This window comes from Macaca nemestrina, chromosome 4 (genome assembly GCF_043159975.1).
Source record: "Macaca nemestrina isolate mMacNem1 chromosome 4, mMacNem.hap1, whole genome shotgun sequence".
Taxonomy (NCBI): Eukaryota; Metazoa; Chordata; class Mammalia; order Primates; family Cercopithecidae; genus Macaca; species Macaca nemestrina.
In genome coordinates, this window is record NC_092128.1 from 24,216,857 (window position 1) to 24,235,418 (window position 18,562).

At 42.1% G+C, this 18,562-nt stretch overlaps 1 protein-coding gene across 8 annotated transcripts in view; it reads right to left on the bottom strand.

Moving 5' to 3' along the window:
- LOC105471446 (caldesmon 1) overlaps positions 1-18,562 on the bottom strand; it is a 236,598-nt gene that overhangs the window by 178,108 nt on the left and 39,928 nt on the right. For 3 of the 8 annotated variants that reach the window (XR_011621951.1, XR_011621945.1, XM_071094470.1), the window contains exon 1: positions 18,180-18,504. The exons of 2 other annotated variants lie outside the window; for them this stretch is intronic. The gene's annotated coding sequence lies outside the window, so the exon portion shown is untranslated. Of the gene's footprint in view, positions 1-18,179; positions 18,506-18,562 lie in introns of those variants that run through there. 3 more of the 8 variants (XR_011621949.1, XM_071094469.1, XM_071094471.1) reach the window with 3 other exon arrangements.

The window sequence follows — 18,562 nt, forward strand, 5'->3', positions numbered from 1 at the left end:
ATCTCGTCTCTGCTAAAAATACAAAAATTAGCCAGTGTGGTGGCGCACGCCTGTAGTCCCAGCTACTCAGGAGGCTGAGGCAGGACAATTGCTTGAACCCAGGAGGCGGAGGCTGCAGTGAGCCCAGATTGCGCCATTGCACTCCAGCCTGGCCACAGAGAGAGACTCCGTCTCAAAACAAACAAACAAACAAATAAATAAATAATAAACAATTTAACCCATCCACATGATTGCTCGTTCGAGCCTGGCTGCAAGCACGGTTGCTGGGGTCAAACATGCTTTTCTTCTACTCGTCTTAGATTCCTGGAGCACTTTTACACTTTAATATATTCTGCTATAGATAGTAAAATCACAGATATTACAAAGCACAAGCTCTTTCACATATGTGATCTCATGTGTTAGAAACTTAAATGCTGATAAAAGACAGTTTTAGAAAATATGAGGGCAACAAGATTCTAAGATTCTGCCTTCGTGCACTATGTGCTTTGGTTTCAGATAAAGTTTTTTAAAAAGTTTTCTGGGTCGGGTGCAGTGATTCAGGCCTGTAATCTCAGCACATTGGGAGGCCAAGGTGGGAGGATTACTTGAGCCCTAGAGTTCGAAACCAGTTTGAGTAATACTGTGAAACCTCGTCTGTACGAGAAATAAAGTTTTTAAACTAGCCAAGTGTGGTAGCCCCAAGCTACTTGGGAGGCTGGGGCTACAGTGAGCTATGATTACGCCACTGCATTCCAGCCTGGGCGACACAGCAAGGCTCTGTCTCAAAAAAAAAATGAAAAAAAGAAAAAAAATTCTCACTCCATTAGAGGAAAAGCTTCAATTGAATGGCAATCTGTTTCAATCCTCCCTTTTCCGCACTTGGGGAAATTATCAGAGTTTCTCCAAACAAGATGATTCTCAATATTGCTTTTAAAGATGAGGATGGGGCCAGTGTGGTGGCTCATGCCTGTGATCCCAGCACTGTGGGAAGCTGAGGCAGAGGATCAGTTGGGGTCAGGAGTTCAAGACCAACCTGGGCAACACAGGGAGACCCCTTCTCTACAAAAAAGTACAAAATTAGCCTGGCGTGATGGTGCTGTGTCTATGGTTTTAGCTATTCAGGAGGTTGGGGCAGGATGATTGCTTGAGTCCAGGAGTTCAAGGTTGCAGTGAGCTGTGACTGCACCACTGTACTCCAGCCTGAGTGACAGAGTGAGACTCCATCTATCTCTAAAATTAAAATAAAAATAAAAACAAAAGAAGGAAAGGCTGGAACTGGGAGTGGGGCAGCCCCAGCAGAGGGAGTCAGCTCTCGTGCATGAGATGATTATTGGAAACCCCAAATTCTGAACTTTGAATATGGGGTGTTTCCTTTATAAATACATGATTTCTATCTTCCCCCAAAAACCAATCAGCAAAAGTCTTCATATTTCAAAGGAAGAAGAGAGGAAATCCATTTCTATGTTTTAAGACACTTTACTGCCTAATGTCCTTTTATATTAAAGATCACATTGCTCCCTACGTTGGCATCATGGAGAAGGGAAAAGGCTGTTGGCAGTTTATAATTAAGAAGCCTGAGGCACCAGGAGGCCATTCAAAGTCACACAGAGTATCAGCTGTGGACATGAGCCAGGAGCCAGGGCTACTTTTCTATTAGACCACTATCTGGAGTCGAGGCCTCCTACAAAATGTAAGAGCCAAGACTTTAAAAACTGAAAACCTCATGCAAACGCTCTCTCAAAAAAGAATTAGCAAGCTAGAAATGACTCCCACAGAAAGAGCAATTGTTTTATTTTACTAGAATATCTAAGAGCAGAAATAAGGAAAGGCATGAAAGTTTAAAAAAATAAAAAACAAAAATAACTCTCAAACTCCTATACTCCTTGTTTCCTAGTTACTCAGACACAGGTGGGTCAGTGGCTCCAGGCTGGCTGGGGATGACTCTATCAAGTCTTAGGGCAGTAGGGAGCTCTCTGGATAGATATTTCCGTTCCACCATCGCATAACCATATACCTACCCAGCAGAGTGTGGGTGAAGTATTTTTTGTTACCATCAATCTTCATAAAAAGATATATATATATAAGCAAGAGAGCTATAGGCCACCATGGATAAAGCACAAGGCTGCCCCATAGTAATAGCACATTTCCAGCCATATCTGTCTCAGTGAGAGAAGAAACAAAAACTGGAAGAATGTAAAGAATGAGGAGAAAGAGAAAGAAAGAAAAGGACGAGGGGGAAGGAAGGGAAAGAGAGAGGAAGGAAGGAGAGAACTTGAACAAAACCCGTATTTCCGTTCATAAAATATCTTGTATACTGTTGTATTAGTCTGTTCTCACTCTGGTAATAACGACATATCTAGGACTGGGTAATTTATAAACGAAGGAGGTTTAATTGACTCACAGTTCCTGGGGAAGCATCACAATCATAGTGGAAGGCAAATGAGGAACAAAGTCATGTCGTACATGGTGGCAGGCAAGAGAACATGTGCAGGGGAACTCCCCTGTATAAAACCATCAGATCTCACGAGACTTATTCACTACCATGAGGACAGCATGGGAGAGACCCACCCCCATGATTCAATTACCTCCTGCTGGGTCCCTCCCACCACACGTGGAAATTATGGGAGCTCGAATTCAAGATAAGATTTGGGTGGGGACACAGCCAACTGTCTTCTTTCCTCATTCATTAATTTTTAGAGTATTTGAAAAAAAAAAAAAGAGAAAGAAAATTATGGTCAAAATCCCCAAATTAGTAAATAAATAAATAGAAAAGACGAGAGCAGCTCCTGACAGCTGACACAGTGCCATTCTGTCAAGTATTTCAGGTATCTGTGGACTGGCTTCCAGAGACTTACAAGAGGAAAACACTCTTCCTTTCTCATTTTCAAGTTGGGAAGGAGTTTCAGGCCTTCCTTGCACAACCTTAAGTCCAAGGAATATCTGGAAAATTGAAGTGATTTTTCAGAATGAACCGTAAGTTGCAGATGACTGTGTCATGAGAACATTTAAAAAGAACTGAAATAAATATTTATTCTATCTTGTTGCCTAAAAGTTTATTGTTAATTGTGTTAGACCTATAGCAGGCCGGGCACGGTGTAATCCTAGCACTTTGGGAGGCTGAGGCGGGCAGATCACTTGAGGTCAGGAGTTCAAGACCAGTCTGGCCAACATGGTGAAACCCCATTTCTACTAAAAATACAAAAATTAGCTGGGCGTGGTGGCACACACCTGTAATCCCAGCTACTTGGGAGACTGAGGCAGGAGAATCGCTTGAACCCAGGAGGTGGAAGTTGTAGTGAGCTGAGATCGCACCACTGCATTCCAGCTTGGGCAACAGAGTGAGACTCTGACTCAATTGAGAACAACAACAACAACAAAACACCTATAGCAGCCATTGCTAGGCCTTTGGTATACATTTCTTTAGAAGATAAGATGGTCCAGATTACTGAAGTCATAACAAAGGCAATGCACAGTTAGCTTCACCTGTCACTTTCTTTTTGTTTTTCGGGTCATATACTTTCATCATTTTCAATTCTAGTGTACATAGGCATACATATAGGAAATGCATCCCGTGAGAGCCTAGACACGTACACAGAACATGTCTCCGTAACAGTAACAGGCATGGCTGCTTGCGTGCTGTAGGGATTCTTCTAGTTTCTGGGTAGAGGTGCTGAAGGGGTGAACAGTCTACTCAGGGCTCCTCTGAGACCCAAAGCAGCTTGTAACATTTGGTGGCTTATTTTGAAGTGTGTACAGTGTATGTGCTCAGCTGTGCCTTGATTTGTTTCCGAAATGCAGGGACTATGTTCTGCGTGTATCCTGGCAGACAGGCGTGGCCGCTGTGAGCTGCAGTCCAGTCTGTACCCAAAAGAAGGAAATCAAGGGAGAAGAAGAATTGAAGTGAGACAAGATAGAGAGCAGAGTAGAGGAAAGTGAGGGAATGAGGAGGAGATAACGGAAGACAGAAGTTAGGGAATGAGGAGGAGATAACGGAAGACAGAAATACAAAAACTCAAAGGTTCTTGGGGTTGAAATAAAAAAGAAGGACCAGAAGATAAAAGGTTTAAAGCTTTTTTAAAAAAGAAAAAAGAAAGGTATATAAATACCTTTTTTATTAAAAAAATATTCTTTTTTTTTTTTTTTTTAAAAAGAAAGGTATATAAATAGAGGGAGTGGTTGATAGGTAAAGAGAAATTTACAGAAAGCAGAAAACCACACCATGTTAGAATAAGCATCCACTCCAGCGTGCCTGGGACGATCCCACTTCAGGACTGCGTTTTCGGGAATTTATTAACAGCTCCTTCTTTCCCTCTTCAAATGTCCCAGTTTGATGATACATGGTCATCCTGTCTATAGACTACCTCTGGCCTAAGACAGAGAAGCCATGAGCAGGACCAAAGCTGGGAAATGGGCACCAAGAAGAGCTTTAGGGAAGGGACAAAGAGAAATAATGGCTAAAATAAAATACTTTAAAAAAAGAACATGGAAAATGGAGACAAGACACAATGTAGGGGCACTTGTAACCAATTAGAGCAAAGACAGATAAAGTGAGAAGGGCCGTTGAGAGAAAAAGTATAAAAATTTAAGGAGGGATAGAGAGGAGCAAGAGGAAAACAAAGACAAGAGACAAATGATTCAGAGCACAAATATGTGTAGGCTTCAAATATTTTTCATTATGTCTGGGGATTTGTGGTTGTGATCAGCATATATAAAAATGATGGAAAAGGGCCACCCTCTTTGGGCCCTGCGCAGGCACGCACAAGGTTCCTCTGTGGCTGCCTCCCTGGCCCGGCCGGCTACCCTGGAGCTGCTCCCCACTCAGCGCCTGCCTCCCTGGCTTGCAGGCTGCCCTGGCCAAGCCTTCCCACTGAGCCCCCTCCTTGGCTCCCAAAGGCCTCATACCAGATGGTCTGCCTCCGTGGTTTCATAGCTGTCCACAGATAGGCCACAGTATGTGAAGCCGTACTTCAGTGCGTCATTTCGAAAACCTCTTTTGACTTTTAACGGGATCAGAATTTCATATTGAGAAAGGCGGAAAGTAAACGTCAAAAGCAAGTTCAAAAGGCCAAGGGATTTCTAGCAAAGCATTCCCTTAGACCCAGTGGAAAGACAGAACACCAGCGGCAGTAGGGTCTTTGGCACTTGAGCTTCAGAAAATGTGCCATATGGATTTCTACCACCATTTTGAGTTGGGTCATACTATGGGTTGAACTGTATCTCCCCCGAGTATTCATACGTTGAAGCAGGCCTAATGCCTAAGACCTCAGAATGTGACCTTATTTGGAGATAGGGTCGTTACAGAGGTAATTAAGTTAAAACGAGGTCATGAAGGTGGCCCCTAATCCAATACAACTGGTGTCTTTATAAGAAGAGGAGGCCAGGCTCAGTGGCTCACGCCTGTAATCCCAGCACTTTGGGAGGCTGAGGCAGGCAGATCATCTGGGGGCAGGAGTTCGAGACCAGCTTGCCCAATATGGCGAAACCTTGTCTTTACTAAAAATACAAAAAATTAGCCTGGTGTGGTGGCAGGCGCCAGTAATCTCAGCTACTTGGGAGGCTCAGGCAGGAGAATTACTTGAACCTCGGAGGCGGAAATTGCAGTGAGTCGAGATGGTGCTACTGCACTCCAGCCTGGGCAACAAGAGCGAAACTCCATCTCAAAAAAAAAAAAAAAAGAAGAGGAAATTTGGATGCAGATACACATTCAGAAAGAATGCCATGTGAACACGAAGATAACCATCTACAAGCGAAGGAGAGAGGTCTGGAACAGAGACTTCCCTCACAGCCCTTGAAGGAACCAATCCTGCTGACACCTTGATCTGGGACCTCTAACCTCCATCCAGAAATAAATTTGTTTGTGGCATTTTGTTATGGCGTCTGATATGGTTTGGCTGTGTCCCCACCCAAATCTCACCTTGAATTGTAATAATCCCATGTGTCAAGGGCAGGGCCAGGTGGAGATAACTGAATCACAGGGGCAGTTTCCCCCATACTATTCTCATGGTAGTCAATAAGTTTCAGGAAATCTGATGGTTTTATAAATGGGAGTTCCCCTGCACAAGCTCTCTTGCCTGCCACCATGTAAGACATGACTTTGCTCCTCATTCACCTTCCGCCATGATTGTGAGGCCTCCTCAGCCATGTGGAGCTGTGAGTCCATTAAACCTCTTTCTTTATAAATTACTCAGTCTTGGGTATGCCTAATAAACTAGTACTCCAGATGCAATCTCATCAAAGATGATAGTTAGGAGAAGATGACCAGACTATTTACAGGTTTTTTTTGGTTTTTTATTTTTCATTTCCCTGGGGACACTAAATGATGCCTCTTTGAATTATCTGAAAGTGTGGGCTCTCTGTATGGCGAGATGGAACTGGCTGTCTTTGAGGAAATAGTTTCAACTATTCATGCCTCTGTTTCTCCCTTTATAAAGTTGGTTACTGAGCCTGCATTCTGAAGTGCCCATTGTGGCCGGGCATGGTCCCTGTAATCCCAGCAACTTTGAGAGGCAATAGCAGCCAGATCTCTTGAGGTCAGGAGTTCAAGACCAGCCTGGCCAACCTAGTGAAACCCCATCTCTACTAAAAATACAAAAAATTAACCGGCCATGGTGGTGTGTGCCTGTAATCCCAGCTACTCAGGAGGCTGAGGTGGGAGAATCGCTTGAACCTAGGAAGCAGAGGTTACAGTGAATCAAGGTCGCGCCACTGCACTCCCGCCTGGGTGACAGAATGAGACTTCATCTCACAAAAAAAAAAAACAAACAAAGTGCCCATTGTGTCTGAGTCTTAAGGCAAAGAGCGATCCCGTGAATAGTCTCAGCTTTGGACAAGAAGGTCAAACTTAAATGTAAAGTCTTCTTAATAAGCGCTCTTTCTAAGAGTGGCTGGAAGGTGAGTGGACACTAACTTCTTTTGTAAATCCTTGGACAGAGAAATACAGTCCTTGACTTTCTACCTGACCCACACAGAAGCAGCTCTGTCTTGGCCTTTTGAGTACCTTTTGGATATGTTGGCTTTTTGAATACCTCAACTGATCCTCTGCCTTTTAAAAAAATTTTACATAATCAAACACCAAAACAGCTTGAAGTATTTATACGAGTAGTTGAATCCTTTAGTGCCTAATGTCAGAGAAAATCTCCCGTTGAGTCAGGGAGAAGGATGGAAACTGCTTGTTAAACTATCTCTGGTACCAGAAAAAGAAAACAAAAAACTACTCTCTGACTTTCTTTCTTTTTTCTGTTTTTTTTTTTTTTTAAATTTAATTTAACTGCTGTAGGTCTAGATCTTCATCTTGTCTAACTCTAACTTGAGCAATCTCTCCAGTCAATAGTGAAAGGAATGGTGTTTAGCTCTGTTTCCTTATATGGCAGAGAATGACAATGTGCTTGTCTAGTTGAACTGCAGCATGGCTCCCTGACAAATTATAATGACTGGTTACGGAAACCTCCTGCTCTGGTTTCCATCGCTTTCTTGGGGGAAGACACAGAGCAGATAGCTGTAGAGAAATGGTGAGGGTTGGCGTTAGGGAGCGGCTTTGAACAGCTCTGGCATTTTCCAGCAGTGTGACTTTGGGCAAGTTATTTGATTTACTTTACTGCTCTGAGAGAGCAGTCCTCAACCAGAACAGTGCCTGACATACAGCTAGTATGCCAGCAAGGTAGCTGAATGAGCTAGCTTATCTTCTCAACCATCCTTAACCTGTGAGGACTTCAGATAACTATCAATCCATTGCTATTCAGTCTCTCTCCCAAGTTCAGTACTTTTTCTCCAGATAAATTCCAATTTCCTTCTTCCCTCCCTCCTCTACCGCCTTCTCCCTTCCTCCCTCTCTCTCCTCTCCTTTCTCTCTCTCTCTCTCTCTCTCTCTCGTTTCTTTTTCTCTTTTCCCCTCCCTCCCTCTTTTCTTACTCCCAATCATTCCAGGTCTAAAACACTGAAAACCTCCAAAAAAACCCAATCTCAGGAATAATACGACTCTTTAGCTATACTAAATAAAATGATTTAAAATGTTAAAGGTAGCACACATTTGTTGATAAGGGCAAGCGGGTAAACCTTCTGGTTGAAGAGGACAGTGGAAGTTGTCTGCTTTCTGCAGAGCAGCAAGGTTCATGCTTCAGAGATAGAAATATCTATTTAGGAAGTGCGTACGCTGATCTGAAATAGGACTTCCTAGAACTTGTATCTATTGGTCCTAGTCTTACCTCCTGGAGACCCCAAATATAGAAGCAGTCGGCCCTTTTTAATCTGTCTACAGGATGGCCTAGAGGAGGCAACAGGGGACAGTGTGTGGCTAAGCCCCACGCTTACAGATAGACTCCACAGGAAATCACAACCAATAACTGACCATTTGTAATTTAGTGTCTATCACGTACGTGCAAAGCAGTTTTGAGATATTACTTCTAGTAGTTGTGACAACTACAAAATGGAGGAGAAATTATCCCCATTTTGCAAAGTGGTGAATTTGAGATTCAAACTCAAGTTCTCCTGACTCCAAAGTTTGTTCTCAAATAGTTCGCAATTCTTTCTAGAACTACAAGCGAAAGAGGAGTCTCAGTCACGTGGAGTAATTAGCAAGAGGCAGCATAGCACGGTGGTGAAGAAGGTGGGCAATGCCTCCAGATTATCCCGGGTTTAGATCCTGACCCAGCTACTTACTAGCTGTGGGACCTTACCTGTATTACTTAATCTAATTGTAACTCAGTTTCTTCATCTGTAAAATTAGCTGTTACGAAGATCTTATTTTATTTTTCCTAATAAAAATCTATACACTACTTAGCATGTGCCAGGCAGTGTTCTAAACACTGAGCAATGATACAATTCACTAGAAATTAATGAGCTCCAACATGAGCATTGGCTTCAGGTATCTTTAAGGAAGAAATTATAGACTTTTTTTCTTTTTACTTTTTATTTTTTTCTGAGACAGGGTCTCACTCTGTCATCCAGGGTGGAGTGCATTGGTGCAATCTCAACTCACTGCAGCCTTAACCTCCCAAGTTCATGTGATCCTCTCACCTTAGCCTCCCATGTAGCTGGGACTGCAGGTGCACACCACCATGCCTGGCTAATTTTTGTATTTTTTGTAGAGACAGGGTTTCACCATTTCACTTAGGTTGGTCTCGAACCCTTGCACTCAAGCAATCTGCCTGCTTTGGCCACCCAAAGTGCTGGGACTACAGGCGTGAGCTACCACTACCAACCTGACGTTTATTTCTTTCACTCATTTAACTCATTTATTAATACTACGTGCAGGAAACAGCACATTTTTAGGCTCAAATCACAGCACTGAAAAAGGCAGACAAAGTCTCTGCTTTCATAGTGCTTATGTTCTGGGAGCATAAGAAATAAATAAGCAAGCAAACAAACAAATATGCAATCATAAGCATACATTATGAATATGCATGTAACTGAACGACAGAGGTATTCCGATGGGTTCTCCAAAGCAGAGCTAATTTTACCACTGCATCCCTTAGGATCAGTGCCGTGCTAGTCAATGTTTAGCAACAAGTTCTTGGGTGAGGGGGAGGGGAGTCTGCTTTGTAGCATGGGCTGATTTCTGTGGTGTAATTACTTCCATCATGGTCAATTTCAAGTTCTGAATATGACATCACTGAATGAAGAATTGGGAAGAAAAGCTCAGTTGCACAGCATTTTATACAGTATTTCCACCATATAGCCACAATAGATGTAACTAACCTCAAGAGAATAGATAATAGTGAAACATAGTAAAATAATTAGGAAGAGTTTTGAGTATTTATTATCTTGGCTTTTCATATGATGTGTTTAATTGTAAGCTTATATGATTTAGTTTTTATAATGGCTGTGTTTTACAACTGGCTCTCAATATTCTCGAAAGTTTAACAATCAGCTTTTGGAAGCCAGTATGAGTTTGGGGTGCAGAGAAAGTGGGGACAGTGTTAGAGATGAAGGAGACTGAGTCCAGATGACGTCATTGTACAGAGGTGGATTCTAATCTAATTCCTTTTTAGCTGCTCTTCTCCAACAAGCTCTGCTTCCATGTACACACGGAAGCACCTGCCCTCTAAACCAAAGAGCATGGGTACAAATATAGTAACAATTTTGACATTCTTACTAGATCAGGTCACTCTTACAGAGAAACTCTTGGCTCTCCAATCTTTAGTGAATATAATTCATGCAGTCAGTGCTCTGAATATGGTAGATTTTTCTGTGCAATACGGAGTATGTAATTCCTAACTGCTGAATAAAGGAAGAACCTAGAGATAAATTTTCTGTCCTTCTGCAAAAGCAAATTATCCCCCGTCCATGCACTCAAAGTCTCCTGTCTCTTAGGGTCCACATACATTCAAAGGGCCACCCAGGGAAGCATCTAAACCAGGGGCTGTGATGACTCTGGCCCTAGAGAAGATGTAGGGGTGAGGGTGGAGGTGGAGCAAGCTTCTCCCCTCTTCAGGATTTGCGCATCCTCACCACAAAGTGGAAACAGAGAAAAACATCTTCAGCTTTTCCTAGGAAGCGAAATATGTGCTCAAAACCTCCTAAGAACAGAAATGCTTAAATTTCTTTCCTCCTAGATTCACCCCTCCCCCTAAGCCTAAATTTCCCTTAGTAATGATGGCTGGAAAAGGAAGTGGGAAATAGCATGACAAATTTTTTTCTTGCCACATTTCCAGTGCTTTACAAAAGCAAACGCTGGAAATCTCATCAGAAAAGTTTGACCTTATGGGGTTGATAACTTTGTGCTTAAACTGAAAAAAAAAAGCAAAATTAAGGTTTTGCTTTTCTGGCCAAACCGATGATTTGGCATATGCAACTATAATTTTTAGAAAGAAATTATTCAAAACTAAAGACATAGGCTTCTGAGGAATAAGAAACTACATACATCTACTATCAATTATTTTAACGATAGGTACACAGAACTGAGTCTGAGCCAGGATGTTTTATCAGAGTCATCAGGGAGCTTTTACAAACTACAGATTCCTGGACCCCCTTCTAGACCTACTGAATCAGGGTCTCCAGAGGATAGGTCTCAGAGATGTGTATTTTCAAAAGGCTCGACAGTTGATTCTGATTAAGATACTGGTTAAGATCCATGGGTCTATAGGCAGATTGGGCTGCATTGTATAACCTAAATTTGCTAACTGTTAAAATATGCTCTCTTACTATCAGGGGAAGTAATGTGGTATATTGAAAAGGTTAACTGCTTGGAACTTAGGAGCTGTGTGTTTTGGAACTATCTTACCACGAATTAACTGGATGACTTTGGTCAAGTTACTTGGTTAGTTCTTTCATTCAACAAATATTTATTCCAATTCTGCCTTGTGCCACGCACTGGGTATATATGAACGAAGAAGAAATAGAGGTTCTCTGCCCTTATGTATCTGACAGATCAATAAGACAGGGCAGATATTAATCAAAGAAACCTACAAATACATATATAATTTTACTTGGTGTGGCTAGGCTTTGGAGAATAAAAAGTAGATCACTCGTTCCTCCTTTAAAAAGAATTTCTACTTAAGATCCCAAATTTCCTCTCCCAATCTTCCCACGCATAACATAATTATATGTTTTAAGTCCACTCATTTATAAAACACAAAACCAAAAGCTACTATGAATTCAATAACTCTTTTAAATAAATTAGCATTTTATCATTATAATGTAGGTATATAATTAAAAAAATAGTAGCACATATGCTGTAAGATGTATTATTTACTCAGAGCAGCTTGCCAAAAGCACTTGCTGCATATACAGATTTGTTTACCTCTTGCAATGACTTTGTGACCTCCCAGGGATCCACCACCCAGAGGTTAAAAACCTACAGACCACATTAATGAAGACTAAAACGTGGTACTTGAGTAGACATGGCCCTTTTCTTCCACAACAGATAACACTATCAGTGACCACATTTTCCCCTCCCCTCTGAGCTTAGACTCATCCTCAGAATCCTTCTTAACATGCCAGTTGGTTGGAGCTGACATACAGATGAAAAATTATATGTACTCCTTGGACTAAATGAGCTCCTAAGGTCTTGCCCAGCTTAAACATTCTATGAATTTATATATTCAATGCTGTTCTGCTGCCTTGAGGAACACAAATGCCTTCTCCCATGTTCATATAAAAGTATCCCAAATATTAGAAGGTATTTATGTGGCCTCCTCATTTTCTTTTCTTTGGGAAAAACAGCTCTAGATCCTTTATCTGTTCTGCATATATTTTGCCTCCTGACTCCCTCCAGCCTTTGATGCTCACCCTAGAATGCATATGTGTCCATGTCTTTCTGAAAAATGAGCCCAGAACAGAGCACGGAGTCCCATTTGGGATCTGAACTGTGCAGAACTCAGGGGATTTTTTACTCTACTTGACAAAACACCATGATGGGTGCTCAATGGATTAAAAATTACATTGCAAATATTGCTTAGATCTGAAACTTCCAGTGATTAAGAGTGCACCAGCTATTATGCATTCACCTTACTATGTATTGTGGTTTACATTGAGTTGTGCTTGTTTTTATTTATTAAAATTATTAAATCATTACACATTAAATCTTCAAGACTGCTTTCATTTGAAGGGAGCCATATCACATGGAAGGTTCATATGAAGTTTCTTGCCAACAATAATATCCAGAATGTTTTTTCCCAACATCTTTCTGAGATGGATGATTCTTATCCTTTCAGTTGTCAGTGGCGCAAACTTCCAGATTAATCTCCCTTAACACTGGCTCACTGGGTCATGTCACAGTGATCATCAAGAACTGTGTAATCATTCATTGGGTGTTTGCCTCTCTAGGAATTTATTCACCTGAAAATTCAAATGATTCCCATTGAGAGCTGTTGGACATTTCAGCTAATTTGCCTTCCATGCTCAATTTCTCTTCTAACTAAAATTACCCATTGAGCTCTTCTTTGCCCAGGGGTGACCACTGCCTGGATTAGAGTCATTCATCCATAGGCATGCCTGTGCCTTTGATGTCCTCCTCCTACTAAAGGATTTGCCATAGACAATAGTCTTTGCCTGAACCAGTCAGACTTCCTCTCTCAGGACTGGACCTGGAAGCACAGAAGAAATTTTCCAGTTGATAGAACAACAGAAAGGGGCAGACACGTGCACTGAGCTGAGTCACACTAGTGGAAAGGGATGGAGTAAACATCCATGGACCGCTGCTGGGATCCTCTCACCCACCTTGACTCTAACTCTACTCTCTTTGGGCCCTGGTCCTATTTGGGCTTCTGCTCTTGGATATCCCTGTGATCCCATCCCTTCGTTAATCTATGTCTTATAATCCTGGCCCTTTACTTGAGCTACCAAAGTTTGCTCACACAGAGGTCTATTTCTTCTTAACACTGGGCCACGTGCTCTCTCAGACTTCACCTTATTCATCCATACACTGCTTCGCTAAGCTCTGCCTGACTCCTGATTGTTGCTGTTTCTTCTTGACTCCCCTGGCTGTTGTGCACAACTTAGCCCATTTTTGTAACTTATATCCATTCTGGCTTAGACTGCTCCTCCTGACCCCAGTGGAACTAGTATCTTTGATGCCAATTGGTCCTTGGGCCTCTTGGGCACTTTGCCTTGGTCCTGCCCGTCTTTAGCACAAAGTGAAGTCAGCCTGGTTCCTCAGCAATACATCTTGAGACAAGTGATGAGGAATGTTATATGTGGGTGTCACAAGGAACTAATTATATATTCCTACTTAATATGTTTATCTCCAAGTGAGGTTGTTCCCTTTTAGTCAAGTGCTTTCATGGAGTATTCACAAAACAATGCCAGAAGACTCAGGATACCATCACAAAGCAATTTATGTTCAAGTTATACATCATTTATACGTATACATATATTTTCAAAGAAAAGCCACGTACTAAAGTGAGTGCCCAATTTACTAAAATTTTTTTAAAATGTATTTTCCTTCAACTATTCCCTCACTGCTACTTAGCAAGCCTTTTATTAACTTCTTGGTGTTCTTTTCACGTACACTTAATAGCAGCCATTCCTGGATTTCTCTAGCCCCCAAGAGCTCCCCATAGAAAACTGCTTCTTTTCTAGAAATGACCTTCTTTTCTTTGAAATGGAGGCCATATGAGGCAATCTCCACCGATACATCTGTGTATTTACCCCCTCTTTCTTTCCTTCCGGATCTGGGAAACAAAAACGGATACCTCCACTTGTGTTCTGATCCCATCCACCCTTGTCTTCTATGGGAATCCACACCTGACCCCACTCCCCATCTTACATGCCCCAGCTCAAAGATCTCTCACCTGTCAATCATGAAGGGTGGGTTTACAAAGGGACCTTAAGGGTTCACAGTTTTTATCAGATTCTCAAAGGTTTCCATAGCAACAACACAGGGAAGAACAACACAGGGAACAACCTCATCACCCTTCCCTCACAGCCCAGGTCATACTCTCTCCCCCTGCCCCCTTCCCACAGCCTTACCCACAGCCTGCCAATTGTGAGTTTGGGGTGAGAAGCAGAGTGGGTCCTTACCACAAAACATGCTCTGACATCTCCTCTGTTTGTGCAAGTGGCTTTCCCTAGCTAGAACGCATCTGTGCTAGAGTGTTCTTCTGTGCTCTGGGCCTAATCTTAGAGCTGGTCCCTGCAAATTGTCAATGTTGGATCAAGAAAGCTCCCTATCCGGCACAGGGATGGGGGAGCTGGGGAACAGGCTAGAGGTGGAGGCCTGGGGTTAAGGAAGTTAGGGATGCAACCGGGGTCCGTTACAGCTGGGAGCACTAAAGACAGAGGCAAAGAGGTGAGAGGCGAGCTCCGAGGAGCAGTCTGGTTTCAATACCAACACAAACCACAGCCAGGTGTTCCTGCCTTCCTTGCCCTTCCCACCAGGCCCAGGCATGACGTGCTGGGATTCATTCCATGCTTTTGGCTAGAGGGAGAGAAGCTGCCTCATTTACTAAGGTCTTTATGTTGTCAGCACTTTCTCACTGGTCTTCTGCTCAAGTGGATCTTTGGATTTCCTGGTTCCTGAATATTGCCTTGTACCGCTGATGGCCCATCTTATTCCACTTCCTTATATTTGTGTCCTCTTGGTCTGTGATCATCAGAGTAAAAATTCAGACAACATTGGGACAGACCAGTATTCACTGGACATGGCTCAGGGCTCTAGAAAGAACTAGGAGCGAGAAGATACCACTCAAGGGTCCTCAAATATGAGAAAGGAAGAGATCATTAGGGATACTAGGTAAGAAGTGGAGGATCCCAGCCAAGAGGAGCATAATGTCCAGAGGACTGAAATGATAGGCAGTTCAAGGTATAGAATCTACAAGGAAGAGGGCAAAGAGCTTCATCTCATTTGGACATCTTAACCACTATGGGACATAGGAGAAGCATGACCAATGTCCATTCTGCACTCCAAGATGAAGTCAAAAGCTGATGATTTCCTCAAAGGTCAGGGTTACTTAAGTAGAGGAACCAATACTAGAACTGAGATTTTGTAGCGGTTCTCATAAGTTAAGCCTATGCCAAAAGTATCTATTTAAGCTACCCTTCTACTCAGGACTTATGGGCATCTCTCCAATAGCAAACTTGGATTAGCCTGACAGATGAAGAACTTTCAGTAAGGAGCTAATGGTATCTTCTCAGGCTCTAAGAGAACTTACGCAGAAAATCCCCTTTTGAAGTCTGAAAATTCTTTGGCAGCATCTTTTTAACCTCCTCCTTAGTCCTACCATGCTATTTGCATACCACTCTATCAGCATTTTTCCTGTCCCCCGACCACATTTCTGAGACATGTGATAGACTACAGGAAATGGGAAACTAGCAAATCTCTTTTCATGCCCATCTCTAAGTCACTTTTGTGTCTTGCTAAGGAATGACTAACTAGTAATCACGCTATCATGAAAATGGCAAATGGAGAAAATTACAGGTGTTTCTACAAAAATACCTGCTGAGGTGCATTTTAATTATCAGAACAGAGAATACCTGGGCTAGATTCTGGAACTTTACATGGCTGGCCATAGGACAAACTTATTCTATCTACCTAAGAGGAGGAGATTCTCAGACCAGTCACAGAAGCCAATTAGAAATGTTAATAATGCTAATAACAAGACAGTTGCCTTACTGTCAGGAAATGCTTTCTTGTATCTCATGTAAAATCCTTTAAGCTGCAGTTTGAGCCTGGTTCTTCTTCTCCTAACTTTAATATAAGAATTGTGTATTTACTTAAGGAAATATTTTGATTGGAATGATTGAAATTACACATTCTTTTTGCTTTGAATTCTTGAAACAACCCTGCACTTTACTTATGGATCAACCCATTGTACATACATTCCTTGTGTGTCCTAGGCTCAACTCTTAGTGACTTTTTGTTCTGAAATTTTGCGATTATATTTCTGAAATGAAAGTTACTGTGCTTTCATTGTGTTCCTTTGACCTCACTATGTGGCGAAATATGTTCTAGGTAACATTCAACAGGAAGGAAGTAGCACAAAGAACTGCCTAAAATTCAGCATAAACTCAAATCCTCTCTCTCTATCTCTACCTATACAGCAGAACACCTAAACTGTTACTCTGAAAAACCTAAAGTGTCTTTATGGTTGTTGGGGGTGGGGAGCCCAAGAGGAGGGGGATGGGGGATCCGGAGAGAGTGGTCATAGCGCATTTTGAACTTTCAGGCATTCTGAGATGTTGGTTTCAAAATGGAATTTATCCTCAAATCCCAAGATTATAGATTTCCTTCCAAACTGCATTCCCTTCATGGTTTAGAGAACAGTTAAAAGAAAAATTGCTCTCCATATTTTGATTGACATTAAAAACACTGTGAAAATAGTTTGGAACTTGATCTCTTCGAGGGAAGGACAGTAATTAAACTATAGCTTTCGCCTGCAGCTTTTCTCTCACACTTACTCAGAACTGTTCCAGGGAAGGAAATTCACAGGGAATTTTGTTCTCTTATATCACTTCTAGAAGGAGAAAGAGGCATTCCCAAGAAAATTATCCCCAAACTTCTAAATACAAAGGGAAAATGTTATTTAATGAATCTCAACCCCAAACCACTGCATTCCATGGAATAAAATCCAGTTGAATCAGTGATTTGCAGCTGGTAGTCTTTCATAGCCAGCACTATTAAAAAATCATCAGATTTACCCTGCTTGCCATATAGCATCTAGTCTTCACTCAAGTTCTAGCTGTATACGTCTGGTTTTGGCAAACACATTAGAAGGATTTTCAGTTTACAAGTCCATCTGCATAGTCCTGTTAACAGAAGGCATCTATAAATACCAAGCACTTTGTTCTCATCCACTTTTTTTGACCATGTATTGCCACAGCACTAAAATTCCCCCACCCCTTACAATCAGCTCTTTCTAAAAGGAATTCCAGGCTACTACCAACGAACTGCCTTGTACTACTGTTTCAGACACCCAAATATGTCTATCTCGATATGAAAGACTGCCTCCTCCCTTTCTAAACCACATTTCCAATCGACATCTCTTCAGATTATCTAGACACACTCAGGCACCCTTTCAAACAGAAAATAAGATTTCTTAAAAAAATAGTTTGGTAGGACGTTAAATGTGCTTTCTCAAAACACACCCACTAGCGCATGCATTCTCTTGTTATTAGGTTTTATAGGAAACAGACCAGCCTAGGCATCTTCTGTCTTAGCAAATATCCCATCAGTGACATTAACCCAACCAGTGCTAGGTGCTAGTGATCTCTCCATCTCTGACCTTATTTCCTTGCAGCTCTGGAAGTCTAGTTTTAAATACTGGCAGCAGACTATAGCGCAAATGCCTTTGGTTAAAAAATCATTCCTTTTTGGCTTCTCATCAACCTAAAGAATTGTTGGTTTTGTTTTTAAAGCAAAACCACGTTAAATCTTTGGCAATAAAAGATGCAGAAGAGACTGTGTGAGCAATCTGGTGCAGTAGGCTTGCTAACACTGGCCTTTGGATATCAGGTATAATCTCATATGGCTGTCCTAAACAAAAGGCTATCCTAATCAAAGTTGCCAGTGCTCCCTAAATGTAAGTCTCTATATGGTCGCCCTTCTTGTCCCAACTCTAAAAAACAAAACTTGAAATCTCATCCTGTTTGCCTTCCGGGAATATCCGTATGGCAGGGAAGCCCAGTCAGGCTCCGGAGTTTGCATGGTTTATTGCCTCGAACATTCTTGCATCTCCAGCTACCTTAGCCAGGAATGTTGACTGAAAACCGGAGAAAGTCCCCAGATTCTCTCTAGAAGGAAAAAAAGAAAGCCTTCTGTGCCTTACCTCGTAGGCTGAAACTTCTTCCCGAGGACTAAGTCGGAAAGGAAGGACTGATTTCTTTAAGCAGGAGCACAGCCAGAGAGCAAGCAGGCAGGCAGGCAGCCGAATACACACTGCTCTATTCAATAGAACTCCAGACCGCCCTTCCTTGGCCCCTCCCAGAAGTCCATGCTAAGTGAACACATATCCCCTATGTTTACAGTCGGCAGGCGGTGGTATGCATTGTCCTGTCGTTTTTCTAATAGGCAGCCAATGACGACACCCCAGCCAAGGTGGATGCAGCCTGCCTGTGGAGATGCCTGTCATTCCCTAGGCATGCTCAGGAAATCACTCATCAGAAAACCCAAGACCTAAAAAGCTCTGAAACTGCGTGCAGGCTGCCAAAA